The sequence below is a fragment of the Pinus tabuliformis genome, chromosome 8 (genome assembly GCF_031772625.1).
Source record: "Pinus tabuliformis cultivar Carrire ecotype Pingquan chromosome 8, CPIR1, whole genome shotgun sequence".
NCBI lineage: Eukaryota > Viridiplantae > Streptophyta > Pinopsida > Pinales > Pinaceae > Pinus > Pinus tabuliformis.
In genome coordinates, this window is record NC_142294.1 from 1,932,895,584 (window position 1) to 1,932,912,631 (window position 17,048).

A 17,048-nucleotide genomic window follows, 5' to 3' on the forward strand; every position below is an offset into this window, starting at 1 on the left:
ACACGAAAAACCATCTAAGAAAGACATCAATTTAGAACCAGCAACAGATTGCAAAATTTGTTCCATCGGAGGCAAAAGAAAGTTATATTTTTCATATGTTTTATTTAAATTTCTAAAATCTATGCAAATATGAATATCTCTATTCTTTTTCCTAATTGGCACAAGATTCGAGACCCACTTGTAAGTCTGACCGAGAAGATGATTTTGGCCTTGAGCATCTTATTTAATTCGGTCTGAATTTGGGCTTCCAGGTTAGGGCGGATCTTCTTAAGTTTTGGTTGAATAGGATTTACATCTGGCAGCATTGGAATAGTGTGTTGAATGATGGACGTGTCATAGGTTTTAAGATCATCATAACTCTAAGCAAATACATCCTTGTATCTTTTCAACAGATGAACGAAAGAAGATGTCTCATCTAGTGCGAGTCCAAGGCCTAAATTGATGTTTAGGAGTTTATGATCAGAACCTAGGTTAACCAATTCGAATCTCAAAGCAGAGCTCTAAAGTTTGCAATTGGTAACCTTTTTAAATCTATCTTTCAAATCATACAAATATTTGAATTTCACTACATGTTTAGGCAAAGAATTTTCCTCAGAAGATTTATTTAGTTGCTTATCGTGCTCATCTTCATTAATGATATGGTCAGAGTAAGATCCTTGAGAAGTCAGGAAAATTAGGATGTCATTGTCATTGTTAAATACACACCAATTAGTTATGTTGTCTGGAATGGAGGGGCGAAAAACTAATTCAATAAAAAATCTATCAAGACCAAAATATTCAGGTGGAATGAGCTTAGAGGAAACATTGGCTAGCAGGTTAGCACTAGAATTTTGTAATCTTGAAATTAAAGATATATTGAATGTGGTAAAATGAGTTGTTAAATCTTGGATCAAATATTGATAATGTTTGAGGTGATTAGAAACACAATGGATATTGTTTCTTACATGTTTAATGACAATTTCTGAATCACCATAAACTTTAATATATTTTATTTCAGGACTAATGGATTTATGCAAGCCTTGTACCAATGCTTCATATTCAACGATGTTATTGGTATAATCAAACTCCAATCTGCATGAAAACATAGTATTTTCTCCATCAGGATTTACTAAGATGCATCTAGCTCCTAAGCCATCATTAGATTTTGATCCATCAAAGTAAAGAGCCAAAAATAATTCATCGGATTTATGTACAATGTTATCTACAAGATTGTACAATTTGACTTATACTCCCCATCCTCCTTACTATGTTGTTCCAACAGTTCCAATTTCTCTCTCTCTTGCCTCCTCTTGACAATGACTTCTGCCAGCATAATCTTGTCAGCCAATGCAAAATGTCCACCTGCCTGCATGTTCCCAGGTTGTTAAATGTCAGCTAGTTTGTTGCAATGGGTGGACAACGCATCTTACCAGCTAACAACCTACCCATGCTCCATTTTAAAGGTTTTTGTCCATGTTTTCTTGTCCACTGTTGTAAAAGCACAACTTGATAAGAAAATACAATTATCCCTTTTTGCACAACCATCAATTATTATGTACCAACTCCAATTTATATTGTAAGAAAACATTAAAATTATCCCCAACGAGCAACCTCCCCAGCCTTTGGAATTTGTGTCCCATTACTCAACCCATTTTTTTCCTCAAAATATTTACATTGCATACATGAGTGTAAATTAAATGGGGCTATCACATCAACACCCTAAAAAACCCCTGAGACACTTGATATTTGCAAATTAAACAACTTAAACTTATGATTTTTAAAAATACCTACCGAATTTTGAACAAAATTGACTAGAAAAAGTATTCCGAAAAGAGTTGGGCAAGTTGAAGTTGTAGAAGAAGTTGTTAGGGAAGTTGAAATTGTTGATTTCTGGTAGCATCGAATGTGCTCTAAGTCTCAAATTTTGCACGAAGTCTTGAGCACATGTATTCCAAAGAACCCAGAAAGCGTTTTGGGAAATTCCACCTAGAGATAGTTTTATTAAAATAATTAATTATTTTTAATGGGTCCCTAAGTCTAAACTTAGGAATTTAAAATAATTAATGGGTATTTAATCTAACTGTGGGTGTAACTCCTAGAAGAAGACGAGGATCAAATAGAAATGATCTTAGCCATTTATTAGCTTTTAATCTAGGTCGTTGAATGTCAACGAGAAGATTATTTAAGGAGGTTTGAGGGTTTTTGGAGCACACATAGAGAGTTGATTAGTGAGATCGAATTGATGAAGCTAGAGGCAACGTAGTGATTTGTAGTGATCACGCAGAGAGGGGAGAAGGAGTTTTGGTGGAGGATCTTCTTCAGAGCCAAGAATACTCAACAAAGAGGCAGAGAGAGACATAGAGGAGGCAGCGCAAAGACTAGACAGGGTGACACAGAGTCAGGAAGGGCTCACGCAGGCCCCACACAGAGCAGCACAAACCCTTCATGCAGAAGTCCAAATTTGCTGAGGAAGCAGACGTTTCTGAGCCGAGAGGGCTGGAATCGACTCCAGAAAGCAAATTGATTCCCAGCAGAGGTGACACAATGCCTTAGAGGCTGACGTAGGCCCACACAGGGGCAGTGCAGAAGTAGTTGGGGAACTCCTTGGTTCCACTGTCGAATCAACCGAGACTTGTAATGTAGACTGAGGTAATCTCACTAATTTCTTCTACCGAGTGATATTATTTGTACTGGATTTCCAACAAGGCATCCAAAGATTGTATTCATAAATAACTTCAGCTTAATAATAAAAACCCTCAGATCTGTAGCACCGGTTTTCCCACATTGGGTTTTTCCGGGGATATTTGTCCAAAAACAACTGTGTCATTTGTGTTATATCTTTCTCTATTGTTCAATTTCTTTTTTCGACATATTATTTAAATGGTGTAGGCTGCAAAGTATGTATTTTGATATTTGTCATAGGAAACTACAAATAACTTGTTCATGTAAATCTAACAAGTAGGAGAAATATCATTAGTTGATGTAGTAGGGATTCCCGGGTTTAAGGGATTTTCACATGGTATCAGAGCAGTGCAGGTGAAGCAAGAAGAACAGTGCTAGAGAACCCAATGCTGATCAGAAAAGGAGATCGAAATAGCTACAAAAGGCAGCAGTTCAAATCCCCAAAGGGGTTTGTGCAGTCCAAGCCAGGAGGGCTGAATTTCGAGGCAATCTCTCACTGAGTGAGTCAACAAAGAGAAGGGCTTCTAGATCAAAATCTTGTCATGGCAGAGGGAGCAACGCAACAACCTCAATGTGAGGAAGAGCTGGTGGGACACAGTTTTTCTGCAGGCCATTTTTCTGGGCAAAAAACATCAGAAGAGAGAAGAGAAGCACAGTAAGGGAATTTTTCCTCAATAGACTTCCCGCCAAGAAGTTCGTTTTCTTATTAACTGAGCAGCAATAGTAAGAAGTTGTTACACAGTATTTTGTCACGCCTCTTGCACTTCCCTTTGTCATACCCCGAAGTACCTAAAACTTGAAAATTATGTAGTGTACCCATCTTGATATGCAGTCGAAACCCTCCCTGAAGAACTGATGAAAACATGCCTTGAGCCTTCCCTGAGGAAATGAGCTCAAAACCCTAATTTTTGGGTCAACGCAACTGTGACACTGCCTACTCGTGCTGATGGTGGGTTGCACCATACCAAGCTCGCGCTGCCAACGCAATTTTTACTTGGATACTTGCGTTGATCCCTAAAATGCAAGTTTTCCCAAAGACAACAAGAAGCTTCGTGATCTAGAGGATTTCGAAACGACGAGTTGGAGGTTGTTTGTTGTGGATGTGGTCAAATTCTCCCAATATTTCCCTTTGATCTTATCCCTATGAGCTTCATCCTTGAGATGAGGGCCTTCCCCTATCTTTGGTGAGATCCTAACTCCCTCTCCTTGCCTATATATTCATCCTCTTCCATGCCCAAATGGTTGGTCTTTGATTATTTGCAAGGCTTATGCTGAGATAGTGCCTACATGCTATTCATTTTGGCTTGAAGAATGAGTGCTTAAAAAGCTTGAACTTGGACTTGGACATTCATTCAAGGAGGACTTACTAACATCAAGACCTAGGTTGTATGCTTCCTCTTTTATTCATTAATATATACAACTGTTGGTTCACTTTCCATAAATGCTCGTGCCAATGCTTCATTTATCTTAATGCTCTTTGATCTGTTAAGTGGATTAGATTTGATTTTGCTTGTTGCACTTGTATGCTTTGTTGTGTCTTTGGCCTCTTGTGCAGGTACTCAAACACTGTGAGCAGTAAAGACTAAGCTTGAGGAGCAAACAATCAAGATCTTCAACAAAGGAGAGCGTTATAGCATTAGAACAAGATAGGTCTTCTTCCTCTTCTCTCATTTCGATTGTAATTTAGGAAAGTGTCTTGTAGATTGTCTCGTTTGTTGCTAGACACACTCTTTGGGCTAGAGGGATCGTCTCTATCCTCAGAGAGGATTTACCTAGATAACAAAATGGTGACTTCGCTGGGCAAGCTATAACCTTTCCATCCATTCCTTCGATCTGATTCTCTAATGAGTTTGACCAATTGTCAATTTCTTGGCTTGTGTGCATCACGTAGGTTTATACAATCACTAGTTTTTGCTTGAGAGTGTTGAGTCTGGTATGATTTTGGAAGATTTTTGTTTTTCCTTATTTTCCTCGCCTAACACGTTTTCTAGTCTTACAAAAGAACTGTTAGCGCTGATTTTGAATTAATAGTCGCGTTGCTCTACTTTTCATCGCTAACCCTAGAGGCTAGAAAAAAATAGGGTTTAGTCTTATTTTCAGTGGATTTTAACCACTGTGAGTGTTTCTCCAGTGTGATTACAATGTGTTTTTCTTGATTGTTGTCCTTTAATGGTTGCAATTGTCTCTTGGATTTTTTTGATGTGGGATTGAAGCTTGATTACCTTCTAGGGCTTCTAGGTCTAGGTCACACTTCACTCATCACTTGGCTTGTCTCTGCGATATTGATTGCCTCCATTTAGGAGGTTTATTATGGTGAAGACACCATCTTCAAGTTACTTTCGATTCATATTTGCGAAGTTACTTTCATTAGTATTGGATAATTTTTGTACTTTGAAAATTGTTTTTGCTCCATTGTCAAACGTGGATTACAATTGTTGGCTTTGGTGAAACTAAAAGTGTATTCTTGTTTTGAATTCGTTTTTTCGAAAAGAAAAGTGAAAGGATCTCTTCATTTAAGTGTTTTTGAAACTATTGTTATTCAAAACCAAAAGTGAATGAAATTTTCATTTTAGTTGTTTTGAATTCCATTTTTTCATTTACTTATGCATTAGTTTGCATTTTAAATCAAAGTGAAAGAAAAAGAACAAAAAGATTAGTGCATCTTAGTGAAAGAAAGTGATTTTGTTTCTCATAAGATTGGATTTTGGCATTGCATTTGTCAATGAAAGTGAAAGAGTAGTTTTCATTTTTACATTTTGCATTGAAAAAGTTAGGGAGTTATGTTTTGATTCATTTTGCTTGATTGATGCATTGTTTGGTTGTCTCTCTTCCCTCATTAGTTTAGCTTTCATCGAATGCAAATATTTCATTTTTCTCATTAAGTTGCATTATAGGAATTCAGGTGACATCGTTGAGCCATAAAATTGAAACCTAATTCAAGATAAACTTAAAATTTACCTCAATTAACCTAAGGAGCATTTGTAACCTAATGAAAATAACTAGAGGTCTAGGCTAGAGACATGTTCCGACGTATTTAAACATAACAGTTGTCATTAATTGCTTGCATTGTATCCTGGGGGTGAAATCTCGTTCTAATACGAAAGTATATCGAAGGTTCTCTAGTACATTTGGGTATATAGAGGCACTTCAGTGTGATAAGTATATGGGAATGCTCTCATCGAACAGTTAAGCATTAGACAACACTAACACAGACTTGTGCCCCCCATATCATCGAGTATATATTGGGAGACCCCACTAGGTTGTTATCCTTTAGCCACAGGTAACCAAGTCAGCCACCTTGTAAACGTGATACACTGAACACAACATTCGGGGAGATCGGCCACCGTATGTTAAGTCCTTGGTTTTGGTTAAGATGTATAGAATGGTTCACGGATACTTGGTAAACCCTCTTGCCTAGTATAACCCATTTTGATTTATTTGTTGTTTTGAGTTATGAAAATAACTGCCAATGATAACATGTCGAACACATGCAGTTGCTTCTTGGCCTCACATTGAGTAATTCCTTGTAACTTTTAATTTTTAAGAGCCCTCGAAATCATCTCTTCTCCTTCTACTCTTGAGAGAAAGTCATCGTGGTTGAACCATTGCGTTCACCTCACAGTTCCCTTTCATCATCTGATACTGAAAGGTCTTCACAAGGAGTTCGTCCTGAACTTTCATATTCACTTGAAGCTCAAGACTTTTAACTTGGAATTATCCCAAGTATCCAACCTCTTGCTTCTCGTCCTCCACCTCGAGACTCATCGTCGTCTCAAGAGTCTGATCTAGAAACCCCTGAGATTCCACACAGGTTCGTTTTATACCCTCCGCATCCGCTTTTTGATTTGTTTGTGATATCTCCTCAACGACCTTATAGTCCATATGACCATCCTGGTGTTCCTTTGGAGTTATCTCCTCGTCCATATCGAATTCCTCCTTGCCAATTGTTTCCACCCATGGTTTCAAAAGGTGAGTTTCCAACCTCTCCTCAAGGTCCCCCAGAAGTCTCATCTACTCACACTCCTAGTGTTGATAATGATTCTGAATACGACTTTCCCCTGGAAGGCTTTCCGTATGTAGGAAGAGCTCCATCTCAACCACCTCCTAAAAAAATGGGCCTATGCTTCCACATGGTTATACAACCTTGGCTCAACTAGTTTTAGGAACTCCCAATGCTTCTTCGTTATACCAAAATCCCATTTGGTCATCAAATGCTATGCCTACTTCTACTCAGTTCATTCTTAACGTGACCTCTCATATCCCTTTGCAAACTACTGTTACTGCAGTTCCGATTCAATCGACTATTCCGACACAACCATTACCCTCTTTTCAACCTTCCACTCCGGTGCAACCGATAGTTTCAATATATACATCTGTAAGTTCCTCAATTCCCCCCCTTAAGTGGACAAAATGTACCACCACCTCATTCGTAGCCTGGGGGGGAAAATCCAAATATCCCTCTTGTCTTAAGTGGAACCCATGTAAGTGGATCACAACCTCACATGGTTGGAGTGAGTCAACTTGTTAATGGTATTCCTAATCCTGTTGAATCATCTATTCCAGATGGAGCAAGTAATGTCCAGTATAAAGAGCCTAATTCGGCTCAGATACCTCTCCAACAGTCTTATGTTCCATATGGTTCACAAGCACTTCAAAATACACCTCATATTCCGCAAGTAGGTCCTCATATGCAACCTGGTCAAAATCCCATTCCTAGTGCATATGGTCAAATCCCAATTGCAGCTTATCAGTACCAACAAGGAATTCCTCGAGGAATTGTACAACAACCTTTACAACAGCAGGGGAAACCTTTGCAGCAATTTCAACAGCCATTGCAACAACAAACGTAGTTTGTCCAACAACCAAATCAACCCTTGTATCCGCAAGGTCAACCATTGTAGCAGCAAGGTCAACCCTTGCAACAACAAACTCAACCTTTATATCAACAAGGACAAACCTTGCAGCCACAAGGCCAACCCCCGCAACAGTAGGGCCAATAGTTTTATCACCAAGGTCAGTAGTTGCAACAACCTTACAATCCATATGTCGCACAAAATGTTTATCCACCTTATGGTTATCAACGACCTATGGTAGGTGAATATCAACCCTACCCTAGACAAAATCCACCTTATGGTCAGGGTATCTCTCAGTGAGGGAAAAATCAAGCCCCTTATGGTCAAAATCCTTCAATATGGGGACAAAACCCTTACCAACAAGGTTGGAATCCGCACACTGGGCCTTATCAAAGGCCTTACATGCCTTTCAACCCGTAATTGTCGTTTCTAGCGACGTTGGAACTGCCACATGTCTTAAGGCTTACTAATGATCCAATACTTCCTTCACCTTATTGGCCTCCAGTTCCCACTAAGATTCCTAGTGGTTGCCAAAAATTCGAAGGAAAAACTAAAGAAGAACCTCAGGCCCACGTGATGACATATCACTTATCGTGTTCTTCCAATTACTACGTTGACGATTTTGTTTGTATATGCCTCATACAATGAACCTTGATAGGTGTTGCCGAAAAATGGTACATCAAGTTACCTCGAGGTACCTATTCAAACTTCGATTCTCTGGCCATGGCCTTCCTCCCTCACTTCTAGTTACCAGTTCGTTATGAAAATAGTACCCATTTGCTTACATATCTTAAACAGGATACCGTGACCCACAACTCCAATCACATCCATGAATGGAGACGTCGGCATCGCCTCATCAAGTTTGAAATCCCTGATGAGTTGTTAACCGAATGGTTTACCAAATCATTCGTAAACAAAATTGCTGCAGATATAGCAATGAGAAGTTGTGTTACTGAGGATCAAGCCATTGCTCCTGCCTTGTACTTACATTTTTTTTATTCCCAATCTGGCACGCTATATGAAATCTTGCCAAATGCTCTAAGGCCATCCTTAGATCCAACATGTTCGAAGTCTCTAGACGTACCACCTGTTGAAGGTATTATTGGATCAATATCTCAAACTTCCAATAAAGCTTCTTCGAAGCAGAAATTTGTTTTTAATACTGGTTCTAATCCTCCTTCAAAACCCCCTCGATTCTTGGTAAAATCTCTGAGGTTAATGCCGTTCAATCTACCGCGGTAGACAACCTCAAAAGGTAAGAAAAAGGGTAAGGGTAAAGTAAAATCTGATACCCAGAAACAGGATCCTCCTAAGCCATCTACTGATGATGCCTCCAAATGTAAGCTTAAATATTCTTGCCTCATTTGTGAGGAAGATCACTACACCAAGGACTGTCCCTGTCGTGCGGAAGTTAGTCTCTTATTGAAAGGGACTCTGACAGTACTAAAAGAGCCATTTCCATCACAACAGATGCAATTGGTAGAACAACCCTAATCCTCTGCCTCTTCAGGTTCTCATGTTTTCATGAGTGGTACAGTGCCTATTTCTGTTGGCACCCGGTTGAAAGATTATCAAACTCCTCAAAAGCAGACGGTGGAAAAGGAAGCCATTGATACACCTTCTACTTCCACTCCACCAGTTCTGGTCCTCTTCATATCGAGAGACCTAATAATGAATCTGTCATCCGACCATCTCCTAATGGTGTGCTTCAGAAGTCATCCTATAATCCAAACGCTAGAGCTACTCAACATTACAATATTGTCGAAGATTTGGCTCAAGTGTCGTCGACGATGTCTACCTTGGAAGTTCTCCAAACTTGTCCAATGCAACGGAAATCATTATTGTCTGCGATAGGAGGTATCAATCCTATTAATGTCTATTAGTCCTGCCAGCCACTAGTGATCAAATGTACTCTTTCAAAGTTTTGTTAGTGTCCTAAAGTCAATTTTTTATAGTTTCAGTAGGTTTTGAAATAAAAATTTGGTCACTGATTATTATGTTTATGCATGTTACTACTCCCTTCATTTCATGGTCAAATTGCCATTTTGGTCGTGTCATCACTCATTGTGATGAGTCATCAATAAAGTGTCTTGATCACCATCTCAGTCATCATCTCATGGTCAGTCCTATTGCAAGGTTCAAAGTCCAAATCATCAGTCTCATAATCCAATAGGTGTCATTATTAGGTCAAGTCATCAAAATGGTCAGAAAAGAGTCATGACATCACCTAGATCACCATCATGGGAGTAGTAATTAGGGAAAAAATGTTCAAGGACATTTCAGCTTGTTTCAAAATCCTCATGCATACTCCATATACCTCCCTCAACCTTCCCTCATAAATCCCCTCATTCCATCTAAAACGCCTTTTTCCTTGGGAAAATCCTTAAATCCTACCGAAAACCCATTTTTCCCTTGGAAAAAACTCATTCTCAAATTCTAGCCTTATCCCATTTAATATTTTAACACTATATGCATTCCATTTAAACCATGTCAAAGTCCCTTTTTAAGAGTTGGGACCCACAAAACATGTTGCTATCGGCACAATCGCACAAATAAATACAATAGCTTCCCATCTCCCCTTCCCTTTTGCGATTGTGATATCACATATCACAAGTTTCACTTGCTGATTACGATATCACAAAGTTCTTCCTCGCCGATATCCCAAGTTCCTCCATTCTCCTACTGCGATAACCCTTCTACCAACCGATTGCGATAAGTCCTCCCTCGTCGATTGTGATATCACAATCAAGGATCGCACAAATCATAAGTCCCTCCTCCGCTGAAACCCCTTTCGATTCCTGATTGCGATGTACAAGATCCCTTCCGGACACGATAATTTATATATTGTGGTTTTTAAATTTTCAAGTCCATCCCATTTGTAAAACATGAAAAATCAGCGTAAAGGCCCCTCCTCTACTTTGTGATAGAGATACATCGAACCATCTTCCTAGATGCGATATTTTATAAGTTCTATTTATTAAAGTTTCAGGTCTAGCCCGTCGAATAAACACTATGAAACATGGTTAAGGCCCCTCTTTGTATTGTGATTGCGAAATACAACATCCCGGATCAATCGCCCGATTTAATTGGCCCAAATCAGCAGTCCCAGATCAACAGTTAATAAATCCTCCTGAATGGTCAAAATTAATTCATTTTCTATGCTCCCAGCCATGATTTCTCATTGTTTTTCATGTAATTTCCCAATTGAATGATCACGACCTCCATTCAAAAAGCACCAAATCATCCATTCCGCCTCCGCTCAGAGGACAACGAGGATATTGATTGGAAAATGTCTTGAGCTTCCCCTGAAGCAAGGAAAATTTTAAGGATGGAAAATTTTCTTGAAGTTTAAAACATTGGCGAATCTCACTAATCCCTAATATGCAAATTATAAATGTTTATTGATATATTTGTAAAATTAATCAAATTTATAATTATTTTATATATAGTCTCTATATAATGTTGGCGATTTTTAAGGTAAAATAATTTTATATTCTAAAATTTGGGCGAATCGTCTTTTATAAAATTGGAAATTGGCGAATCTTTTTTGTGGAAAAATCATGGAAAATTAGCCCACTGGGCGAACATTAGCCCCTAAAATTTTCCATGCCCTGAAGGAAAAAGCTCTAAAACCCAAATTTGAGAATCATTGCCCTTATGAGACTAAAAACAATGATGATCGTCTGTAGCATTGTACTTAACCCATGATGGCATCGCTATCTTCACTTGTATACCCACGATGATCCCAAAAAAGCAATTTTCCTAAAGAGGATGAGAAGTTTCGTGATGTAGAAGCTTCCAGAGCAGCGAGATGGAGGTTGTTCGACATAGTTGAGGTGAAAGTCTCCCAACTTGGCCACTTGGTATTATCCCTATGAGCTATCTCCTTGAGATAAGGGCCTACTCCTATCTGTAGAGAGGTCCTAACTCCCTTTCCTAGCCTATATATTCATCCTCTCCTATTCCCAAATGGTTGGTCTATGTCTTTTTGCACCCTTATGCTAAGATTGTGCCTATATGCTACTCATTTCGCTTGGAGAAGGAGTGCTTGGAGAGCTTAGCTTGGAATTGAATATTTAGTTCAAGGAGAGCCTATCAACGTCAAGGCTTAGTTGTATGCTTCCCCTTATTTTCTATTAATATACAGTTGTTGGTTCATTTTCCATTGATGTGTATGCTCATGTATCATCTATTTTAACATTCCTTAATCAGTTAAGTAGGTTGCCTGTGAATATGTTGTTTGTATTTGCATGCCTTGTTGTGTCCTGATCTCTTGTGCAGGTGCATAAACGCTGACAGCAATAGGAACGAGCCCGTGACGCAAGTGATTCAAGGTCTTCAATAAAGGAGATCGAGATAGCATCAGAACGAGGTAGGCCATATTCTTCATTTCTCTTTTCAATTGCAAATTAGGAAAGTGTCTGGTAGTTGTCACTTAGGTTGCTAGACCCACTCATTGGGCTAAAGGGGTCGTCTCTATCCGCAAAGAGGATTTACCTAGACAACAAAATTGTGACTCCGCTGGGGAAGATATGATCCTTTCCATTCAATCCTTCATCCTAATTTTGTGTTGAGTTTGACCAACCATTTGTTTTTAGGCTTGTTTGTTAGTCTGTAACTTTTTCACTTACTCGTAGTTGCTTGAAGGTTCTTGGTTTTTTGTTGATCTTGAATATTTTTGGTTTTATCTCATCTTTCTTGACCATCGCAGTTTTCTCCCTGATAGTAGCGATGACATCGCAGATGTTTTAATAACAGTCGCGATTATCGATGTTTTGTCTATGATAGGTGCGATGATCCCAGAGGTTTAAGAAAATTAGGGTTTTCTCTTCTTCATTTCAATTTTTTCCTTCTAGTAGTGGTTCGTCAGTGTGATTATAGTGTCATTGTCTTGGTTGACATGTTTGTCTCACTGCAATTGCCTCTTGATTTGGTTTAAGTGTGTTTGGAGCTTGATTTTCTTTCTACGGTTTCTAGGTCACCCTTCATTCACTCATTGGTCTACTCTTCAGAGATCAATTACCTTTGTTCAAAGAGTTCTTTTGCATCTAGACATATTTTGCAAGTCACTTTTGGTTCTTTGGTATAAATTTATTTTCATTAGTGTCGGATCAAGTAGATGCTTTGAAAGTCACTTTAGTTCCGTTGGCAAGCAATAGATTACAAAATTGTTTGTTTTTTATTGAATCAAAAGGAAGTGCTTGTTGTTATTCTTGTGTTTCAGAAAGTGAAAGTGTATATCATTGAAGTATTTTTGAAACATTTCTTGCATTCAAATCAAAAAGTGAAAGAGATTTTCATGATTAGTGAATTGTTTGCATTTTCTTTTGCTCTCTTGCACTAGTTTGCATTGATTGCATCTTTAGTGAGAAGGAAAATATTTTCATCTTTATGGCATTGCATTTGTTAGTAGAATGAAAGATTAGATTTAATTTTATTGCATTGAAAAGTTTGTATTAATGCTTTTGGATTGTTTGATGCATTGATTGGTTGTTTCTCTTTCTTTGGTAGAATAGCCTTCATCGAATGAAAAGTTTCATATTCATCATTTAGTTGCATTCTAGGAGCAGGGGACATCATTGAGCCTTTGAAACTGAAACTTAATTCAAAGATAAACTTAAAATTTACCTCAATGAATCTAGGGAGCAATTGAAACATTAACGTTCATACTTAGTGGTCTAGGCTAGAGACGTGTTTCAATGCCTATAAAACTTAGCAGTTGTCGTTCCCAATACTCTTGCATTAGACAGTGCTAGCACGGACTTGTGCTCCCTGTACCGTTGAGTATGTAAAGGGAGACCCTTATAGGTTGCAAAACTTTATCCATAGGAAGTTGAGTCTGCCGCCCTGTAAATGTGATACACCGAACACAACATTCAAGGAGATTGTTTGCACGTACGTCAAGTCCTTGGTAAATTTATTTTGTAAGGTGTATATTGCAGTTCATGGTTACTTGGTACTCCTTTTTGCCTAGAGTTACCTGAGTAGTCATTTCGATCTTTTCTGACTCCTTAAATTTGAAAAGATCATCGATCACTTGTCCTTTCAAATTCGCTAAACCAACGAAAGCGACTAGAGTCACCTTTTCGTCCTTTTCTCGACTCTTAAAAGATGAAAAGGCAAACTTTTTGTTTCTAAAAATAACTACCTATGATAACATGTCGAACCCGTGTAGTTGCTTCTTGGCCCAATCTTGATTGAATTATTGTAAATTTATTTTTAATCGGCCCTCAATGAATCTCCTTTCCTTTTCTGCTCTTGAGAGAAAGTCATCGTGGCTGAACCATTGAGTTCACCCCAAAGTTCCCCTTCGTTGTTTGATATTGAAGGGTCCTCCCAAGGAGTTCATCTAGAGCTTCCTCAGTCACTTGAAGATCAAGGTTTTGAACTTGGGATTATTCCAAGTATCTAACCCCTATCTTCTCGTCCACCACCATCAGATTCCTGGTCACCTCAAGAATCTGATCTTGAGACCCCTGACAATCCTATACAAACCCCTGAGAGTCTGCAGAGGCTTGTTATTTATCCATCGAATCCATCATTTGATACTGTTGTGATATCTCCTCAGCGTCCTTACAGTCCTTATGATCAGCCCGGTATTCCTTTGGAGTTATCTCCTCGCACATCTCTGATTCTTCACCACTAATTGTTTCCACAGATGGATTCAGAAGGTGAGATCCCAACCTCTTCTCCGGGTCATTCAAAAGTTTCTGCTACTCATACTCCTCATGTCGATGATGAACAAGAGTATGAATTTCCTCCATAAGGCTTTCCTTTTACAGGAAGAGTCCCATCTCATACACTTCCTGAAACCAGTGAGTCCATGTTTCCACCTGGTTATAAAACCCTAGCCCAGTTAGTTTCAAGAACTCCTAGTACTTCCTCTTTGTATCAAATCTCATTTGATCTTCTAATGCAATGCCTACTTCTGGTCTGTTTATTCCAAACACGACCTCCCAAATTTCTGTACAAACTGTTGTCACATCAGCTCCAGTTAAACCTACGATTCCATTTGTTACAGATCCATTTTGGCACATCAACCCCAACTTACAGATCAATACTATTAGTGCCCATCAAACCCTAATTCAGTTGTTACATGCCCTAAATGAAGTCAACCATCAAAATGCCTCCTTCCCAAGAGATTCCATGATTGAAATCATCCAAAAACTGCCTCTAAGAAGATCGGCGCAAGAAGGCCTTTATCAATGTGCACTGCAGTGCTGTCCAGTACACTGCTAGAGTGCATTGCAGTGCACTTAACCCCTCTTTGGCCTGCGCTGGGCGAATTTGAGCGAAATCTGCATTGGGTTTTGGAATATTCTTATCCATAAGATGCCTCTAAAAGTTTCCTAAGGCTATCCACTCCTTTGGGCTCAAAATTGGATGAGGGAGGGAGTTAAGGAACATCAATCCCTTTATCCCTTCGTCCATGGAACTAAATCCTAAGTTTGAGAGGGCATTAATTATCACCATTTATGCCATAACTTTTTTGATTCACCTATAAAAAGACCACTCATCTAAGTGATCAGGGGGCTGGAAATCATTCAATTATAGGGAGACGTTGTTAGTATGAGAATTGAGTTGGTTTCAAGTATTGTAACGATTTCAAAATGTCTTGCTCGTTATGAGGAGAGGATGGGATTGAATTGGAGGAGTGATGTTGAATCAAGCAAATTGGGTTGTAACTCTTCCTTTTACTAATAAAGTGTTCAAAGATTTTTCCATATGTTTGTATTGTTTATTGATGCTTTCATATGTGTATTATGTACTTGATTCAATTCTATGTTTAATCAATAGATCATTATCATATGCTTTGATCGGTTTTTGTCTTCTGTCTGTATGCAGGTACTTTTCAAGCGGATTAAGTACGGAAAGAAGCGACAGAATTGGTCAAGGGAGATAAGGAGTAAGCGAAAGCTTCAAGTAGGCTTCTTTACTGTTTTATTTAATCTATTGGTTATAGAAAAGGTAGAGAATTCTTTGCACTGTTGTTCTAGAATTAGCTACTAGTCTAGGGGTTTAAGCGTTTATCCGTAGACACTAAAACTTCCCAAAAAAAATCGGTGACTCCACTGGGGATTGATTATTCATCCTAGTAGCTAATCCACCTCCTTAGACACCTTAACATACTTTACTTATTGTAATTTAACCTTTTGCATTGAATTTTGGTCAAAATTTTAGGTTAGATGACTCTTGAGTGGCCTCATAGGAATCAGCGCAGGGTAGCCTTAGAGACAGTGCGCTGCAATGCACCCTCCAGTTAGAGATAGTGCACTGCAGCGCAGTTACTCCTTCTTTGGCATGCACTAATCTTCCTAGGGTCAGATTCCCACCCTTGGAATTAAATTTTTTACCAAAATTCTTCTGATTGCTTGTTTGTTGATTGTAAATGGATGTCATGTCTCAAAAAATAGGTTTTCATCTCCTTAGATGGCCCTACTTAGAATAGGATTGATAAATGTTTCTTATGTATTTACTTTGTCATTTTCAATCTATAGTCGAAAGTTAGTGTTTTGGTTGATTGATCTTTGTCGAAAGAAAGTGTCATAAAATCGTCTTTTCCTTCGAAAATTGAATTGTCATAAAGTCTTCATTCATGAAATATCGATTGATTGGTGTGTGCATATGATTAGTCTTTTCGTTGAAAGTGTCGTAATTCCTCATTTCTTTGAAAACGAAAGTGTTGTAAAGTCTCCATTTCCTTGAAAATAAATTGTCGCAAAATCGTCATTTTTATGACAAGAGTTTATTGATCGATTGTACATTAGTTTTCCTTTTTGTTCATTCATATTAAGGGAAATCGAAAAGAAATACATGCAGGTTGCATTGAAAATTTTTGTGAATGCTTGAACGGAATAGCTAGGGAAATTGCATTAGATGTGCTCTTTGCTCTTTATCAAAGCTCTGATTGCTCTATCCCTACTAGCTAAGGATTTTCATTGTTAAATTGAATGGAAAGTGTTGGAGAGGTAAATCCCCTCTGCGGACAGAGGCGATCCCCACTAGCCTAGAATGGGTCTAGCAACAATCAAACAATGCTAACACGCAGGTTCCTAATTAAAAATTAAAGGCAAATGATGAGAGCCTACTTGGATTCCATCGCTAGTGTTGTAGAAGAGTCGACACTCCCGTTCCTTTGCTCCGGTCGGTCACGATCCTCATGATCTCCGTGAATGGACACCTGCACATGCAAAGAACGACACAAATACAAGCATAAAATCCAATAGATGCAATTATATATCGGTCAAGAAAAGATATAACTCAAACATCATTACAATGAACAACAAGAGTGGAACCATAATGATAGTCATCTATTATTGATAAACAACAAAGAAGAATACAACCATAGTTCTGATGTCAAATCCTCCTTTGGCTGGGTGATCAGCTACATATGTCTTGCAAAGCTTGTCGGGATTGGGAACAAGCCTCTCTCTCTTTGATTATGAATGCAAAGAAGACTCTTACAGCAATCTCTCAGACTTCTGAAAGTATAATTCTCCCTATGCTCGAACTAGCTTGTCAAAGGCAACGGAA